This window comes from Lepus europaeus, chromosome Y, assembly GCF_033115175.1.
Source record: "Lepus europaeus isolate LE1 chromosome Y, mLepTim1.pri, whole genome shotgun sequence".
In the NCBI taxonomy this organism is placed as follows: Eukaryota; Metazoa; Chordata; class Mammalia; order Lagomorpha; family Leporidae; genus Lepus; species Lepus europaeus.
In genome coordinates, this window is record NC_084851.1 from 10,535,254 (window position 1) to 10,542,331 (window position 7,078).

The window sequence follows — 7,078 nt, forward strand, 5'->3', positions numbered from 1 at the left end:
ACTATGTCATTCAAAAAGCTTAGTGACACCATTTTGCCCTTGTTTAAAAAAATGAAATGCATAAAAAGAAAAGATAATTGTGTGAGTATGGATCGTCCATGTAAACATTTGTAAGGTTTATTATTTGAAATCCAAATGAGCGAGTTTTTCTAATTTGAGGTGCTTTGACATGTCTTTTTCCCCCACTTTCTATGACAAACCACTGTACACCTTGTAGATTCCCTTGTCTTATGTTGTCAAATGAGGTCTGGGTTAGAATAGCACTTTTCTACATAGGATTCCAGATTTTGAGTGTATATGAAAGTGCTTATGGGGATTCAGGTGCTTGGATCAGAATTTGAAAGAACTTAATTAGAATAGGGCCTGCAACTAAAATGTTAACATCATTGACATTAGCAGTACTGTTAAGTATTTTTGAGTCTTTTTGTTCCTTATTTTATTCTTATTGTCTTTTTGATGTTTTGAAAATTTACAGCATGAAACAGTAAGACACTACAGACTGCTGCAGATGGCAGTTTATATATTGTTTATTTTACAATAAATCTCATGTCTGCAAACAGTGCTGGTATTTCTTTTGCTTTGTTTTTAAGTACATATTCACAAGGAGGTAACATCTGCCAATGGATGCATCTCAGTATAGACAGCAATCCAATTAGTAAAGTTGGGCACTCTGGATTTATGTGTAAACCATGCCAGATATCTAATAGAGAATAATGATAAAAATCTTAAAGATTTTATTTATTGTATTTGAGAGGTAGAGTTACAGACAGTGAGAGGAAAAGGCAGAGAGAAAGGTCTCCCTTCCATTGGTTCACTCCACAAATGGCCACAGTGGCCAGAGCTGTGCACATCAGAAGCCAGGACCCAGGCACTTATTCCTGGTCTCCCACATGGGAGCAGGGGGCCAAGGACTTGGGCTATCTTCTAGTGCTTCCCCAGGCCATAGCAGAGTGTTGGACTGGAAGAGGGGCAGCCAGGATGAGAACCAACACCCATATCGGATGCCATGCCACAGGTGGAGGATTAACCTACTGCACCACAGCACCAGCCCTGGAATGATCAAACCCTTTAACTTCCACTCAGTTAAGTTTCTGATTTAAATTTCCCAAATTTGGATTGGCAATGTGGTATGATGATAAAGCTGCAACCTGTGGTGCCAGCATCCCACAGGGATGCTAGTTTGAATCCCAGCTGATCTAATTTTGATACAGCTCCCTGTTAATTCACCTGGGAAAGCAGTGAAAGCTGCTCCAAATACTTGAACACCTGCATTCATATGAGAGACCCAAAAGAAGCTGCTGGCTCCTGGCATAAGATTGGCCTGTCTCAGGCCATTAAGGGGAGTGAACCAGGGGATGGAAGATATTCTCTCTCTCTCTCTCTCTCACTCAACTCTGCCTTTCAGATAAATAAATCTTTAAAAACAAAAATGTACACAATTTAACAACTGCAGGTGTGATAGTTTAATTCTTTTTAGTAATAATGTACAAACATAGAAAAAGTAAGTTAAGAATTGCTTTGAATACTAGGTGATAAAAAAGCATTGTGGGATTCACAGAAGATTGCATAACTTACATGCACAAGGGCACATTGGACTATCTCATATGGGATGCTAGCACTGCAGGTGCCCCACAAAGCATTATTATAATAAATTTTTTGCCACAGTATCTTGGCTTTCCATGCCTGAAATACTCTCATGGGCTTTTTAGCCAGATTTAAATGTCTTAAGAGCTGATTCTGAGGCCAGAATGCTGTTTAGGACTTCTGCCATTCTATGAGTCTGCTGTCTATCCTGCTTCCAATGTAGTATCACTCTCTCCTTTTTAATTCTATCAGTTAGTATTAGCAGTCACTAGTTTTGTTTGTGTGATCCCTTTTACTCTTAATCCTAGATAAACATTAGAGATGAATGCAAACATTTGTTTCTGTACCTGTAGCATGCTTTTGATTGTAACTGCCCTATAGTATGTCTTGAAATCTTGTATTGTGATGCCTCTGGCTTTGTTTTTGTTGTACAAGATTGCTTTAGCTATTTGAGGTCTCCTGTACCTCCATATGAATTTCCACATCATTTTTTTCCAGGTCTGAGTAGAATGTCTTTGGTATTTTGATTGGTATCACATTGAATCTATAAATTGCTTTTGGGAGAATGGACATTTTGATGATATTGATTCTTCCAATCCATGATCAGGAAAATTTTCCATTTTTCTACTTCTTTCTTTAAGATTTTGTAATTCTCATCATAGAGATCTTTGACATCCTTGGATAAGTTTATTCCAAGGTATTTGATTATTTTTGTAGCTACTGTGAATGGACTTGAACTTAGAAGTTCTTCTTCAGCAATGGCGTTGCCTGTGTATACAAAGGCTCTTGATTTTTGTGCATTTACTTTATATTCTGCTACTTTGACAAACTCTTCTATGAATTCCAATTGACTCTTAGTGGAATTCTGCGGATTCCCTAAAGAATCATATCATCTGCAAATAGGGATAGTTTGACTTCTTCCTTCCCAATTGTACCCCTTTAAATTTTTTTCTTGCTTAATGGCTCTAAAACTTCCAGTATTAAATTGAATAGCAATGGTGAGAGTGGGCATCCCTGTCTGGTACCAGATCTCAGTGGAAATGCTTCCAACTTTTACAAATTCAGTAGAGCACTGGCTATGGGTTTTTCATAAATTGCCTTGATTGTATTGATGAATGTTCTTTCTATACCCAATTTTCTTAGAGTTTTCATCATGAAAGAGTGTTGTATTTTATCAAATGCTTTCTCTGCATCTATTGAGATAATCATATGGTTTTTCTTCTGCAGTTTGTTAATGTGGTGTATCACATTGATTGATTTGAAAAGGTTGAACCATTCCAGCATACTAGGGATAAATCACACTTGGTTTGGGTGGATAATCTTTCTGATGTGTTGTTGCGTTCTATTGGCCAGAATTTTATTAAAGATTTTTGTGTCTGTTCATCAGGTAAATTGATCTATAATAATCTTTCTTTGCTACATCTTTTTCAGGTTTAAGAATTAAGGTGATGCTGGCTTCATAGAAAGAATTTGGGAGGATTCTCTTTTTTTTCAATTGATCCGAATAGTTTGAGAAAAACTGGAGTCAGTTCTTCTTTAAATTTCTGGTAGAATTTAACAGTGAATCCATCCAGTCCTGGGCTTTTCTTTGTTGGGAGGGACTTTATTACTGATTCAATTTCTGAACTGGTTATGGGTCTGTTTAGGTTTTCTATGTTTTTATGGTTCAATTTAGGTAGTTTTTATGTTTCCAGTAATATTTCCATTTCTGATAGATTTCCCTGTTTGCTGACATACCTCTGTAGTAATTTCTGATGACTCTTATATCTGTGGTGTCTGTTGTTACATTCCCATTTTCATCTCTGATTTTACTGATTTGGGTCTTTTCACAGGGAATGGGTATGTGCATCCAGTCAGCTACACCACCCCAGTGACTTCTGGCCCTGGGATGTTCAGAGGAAGATAGGAATGGTGAAAGAAGGTGAGGGCTGGGGAAGTACAGGAGCAAACTGGAGAGTAGAGTCTTCCTCACCAAGATAGATCCCAAAGTGAGGGCAAAGGGTCCATTGTAATCCTTAACTGGCTAGTGTTGCACAGTTGGAAATGGACCCCAGTGTCGTTACTCACAGGGTCCACAGTCAGGCATTCTTGGCCATCTGCCTGGTGCCCAGGTTCCCATGAGTACAGAGATCAGAGAGAGCCAGGGAATCCAGAGGTCTCAGTTGGACAAGCCAACAAGATAATGAGCCTTAATTTCTTCACCTGTGAAATGGGTCAGGATAGCCAACAAAGTCCCTGGGAAGTCATTTTGCTTCTGATCCACCTGCCTACCCATCTCCCCTCTCCATCCCTTTCCACATGGGCACTGACCCTTCAAGCCCACAACTCACTTTCCAGCTCACTAATAGCTCAGACTCATTACAGCCCAGTTGCTCTCAAAGTTAGAAATTATTGAATGCAAGCTCATAATTATTTTAAAAATAAACACCAACCACAAACATGAGGTATCAGCTATATGTGTAGTGGAATCAGAAGGCCATGCCAAGGTGGCCACTGGCAAGCGAGCGTCAGTCAGGAACGCCTGCTTTCACCTGACTCCCGGGGTCTGTGTGTTGACTCCGCGCCTCTTGCCCCCACTACGCTGCTCCTCTCAGAAATGAACCCACTGCAACATTGTTGAGAAATCAACCGCAACATCTGGTGCGCCAACGTGACTGAGAAAGAAACAGCATGTCAAACTCGGCGAGGTCCCCCGTGGATTTCGGCAAGTAGGCCCCTTGGTGTTTTGTGTGCTGTTTGGTTCTGTGAGGGTGAGCACAGAACCCCCTCCTACGCCCCTTTCCTTGTCCTTGTCCTCGGTCTAAGTGACCCCAGGTTAGCACACACCACCCTGAAGCGTAGGTCACTTCTCGGCTCCTCCTTTTACTTTCGGTTTGCCCGGCGAATTCACATAAGGGACTGATCATCCCAGAATTAGGAACCAAGTCATCTTCCCTCACTCGAGAGAGGTGACGCTCCGGAGACACCGTGTGGGCATACGGCCTTGACCTAACAAATCAAGGAAGTACCCCACTAAGCACAGGACATATGTACGATCTGATACACCACTATCTGTTTGTCTAGCATAGGGAAACCTCCTACAAAATGCCATCCACAGTTGAGGTGCTAGGAATTTGCTTTGTTATGGCAGCAGTGCTATATGTGTTTTTCCTCTGACTAGAGTTGGCATACCGTGCCGCTCTTAAGCGCTCAGACATGGGAAAGATACCCCCCCCTCTCAGAATCCTGTGCAGATTATCAAAGATCGTGAATCTGTGAGTGATAGGAGCCTGACACTCCAGGTCCCTGTCTCACAGACAATGGTTGCTGACTTAGGGAAAGAGAGCTCCGAGAAAGAGAGCTCCGACAGTGAAAAAAACAACGTAGCAAACAAGGTAGCAATGCCTAGTCAGCCACCCCCCACATACCCATGGGATGAACTAAGAGGACCTTTACACAATAACTCATGCAATGTCATCCCATCCACACCCAGTGAGGATCCCCACATTTGTGGCAGTACTCGGACACCCCAAGCTCTCAGGGCAGCCACTAGATCCCATGACATCAGCATGTTTGCTGTTAATGTTGAAGTGTACACAAAATTCAGGCCCTAGATTCCAACGCCTGTAAAAAGGCTTCTATTAACCAAAGGTCGAGGATATGCTTGTGTCTTTCCAGAGAATGCAGAACAGCCCATTTGGGTACAGCCAGAAACATCAAGCCTGCAACTGACAGCCAACCAGAACCAGCAGAACAAGACCAAGACTCCGCCTTGTTAGCGGATGCACCTGCCCTATCATCCTACCCTGAGAAACTGCCCAAAGCCATATCTGTTACTGTTGTGTACCCCACTAGCTCTGGTCAGCCACTCAAATGGCCCACAGCCTGTGTGTGGTCATGCCATTCCTGATAACCATTATTCATCATTCCTACCCCTATCTAAGCAAGCAATCCTGTGGTCTCTTGATTTGAGCGCTGGTTAGTCAATGACGGGTAAGATCCCCTGGGGGACAACCTAAGACAGGCACAGCTGCATACGGAGATGACATGGAAATGGGTCAACAATGGTATGGCCAAGAATCATGCCTCCCGTTGCTCAAAAAATAAACGAAAAGGGGGAAATGTAGTGGAATGAGAAGGCCATGCCAAGGTGGCCACTGGCAAGCGAGCGTCAGTTAGTCAGGAATGGCTTTGAAACCCACCTGGCTTTGAAACTGCCTGGCGACAGGCTGTGATTGATGGCTCTGGAAACTGCCTGGCAACAGGCTGTGATTGGATGGATTTGAAACTGCCTGGTGACAGGCTATGATTGGATGGCTCTGGAAACTGCCTGGCAACAGGCTGTGATTGGTTGGGGTATAGACCGCCCCTTGACCAGATTGGCTGGTATTGGCTATATAAGCTGTTGTACCAACTGTAATAAATGAGTCTGCAGGCTGCTCGCCTCAAGCCTGCTTTCACCCGACTCTGGGGGTCTGTGTGTTGACTCCACACCTCTTGCCCCCACCACGCTGCTCCTCTCAGAAACGAACCCACTGCAACATTGTTGAGAAATCAACCGCAACATCTATGTATATATTTTACCCCACCTCTTACGTCCTAAATATTTTCATTACTGTTTCTAAAAGGCTTGTTTAAGATTCACGAGGGGCCAGCACCACAGCTCAATAGGCTAATCCTCCTCCTGTGGCACCAGCACACAGGATTCTAGTCCTGGTCAGGTTGCCGGATTCTCTCCTGGTTGCTCCTGTTCCAATCCAGCTCTCTGCTGTGGCCCCAGAGTGCAGTGGAGGATGGCCTAAGTACTTGTGCCCTGCACCTGCATGGGAGACCAGGAGAAGCACCTGGCTCTTGGCTTCGGATCAGTGCAGCGCCAGCCATGGCAGCCATTTGGGGAGTGAACCAACGGAAGGAAGACCTTTCTCTCTCTCACTGTCTAACTTGATCTGTCAAGTAAATTTTTAAAAAGTGAAAATAACTTTAAAGGAAGCATCCTAGAATCTAGAACTACATTTTATAAAATTTCTAAAGCCAAAGGATAATTTCTATTTTATAAATTATATTAAAATTAGATATGATGACATTTGGTGAAAACATTAATTGCAACTAAATTGAAGTGAATGTAAAACCATAAAAAACAGTGAATGTATAAAAAGCAGCATTATACCACCTGGAATAGTTTTATGATAAAGTGTAAAGGATAATATTGCAAATTTTCATTGATAACTTTGGAGTCATAAAAATCAAAGAAGGCAAACATTATTTTAGACAGATCAGAAATTTACAAAATTTGTGTAGGCTGATGACATCACAATGAAAATGGAAACCAAGATTGCCACTGGTCCACAATATCACTATTGTTTTACTAAGATGTTATTGATACACAGGTTACAGCAATAGATGCAAAAACAAAACAATAATAAAAAGGATGTACATATTATGAATCAGATGCAATGTGATTACTGCAAGAACCAAGAAGTGTTTTTTGAAAGGAACAATGGTAGTATTAGAAGCA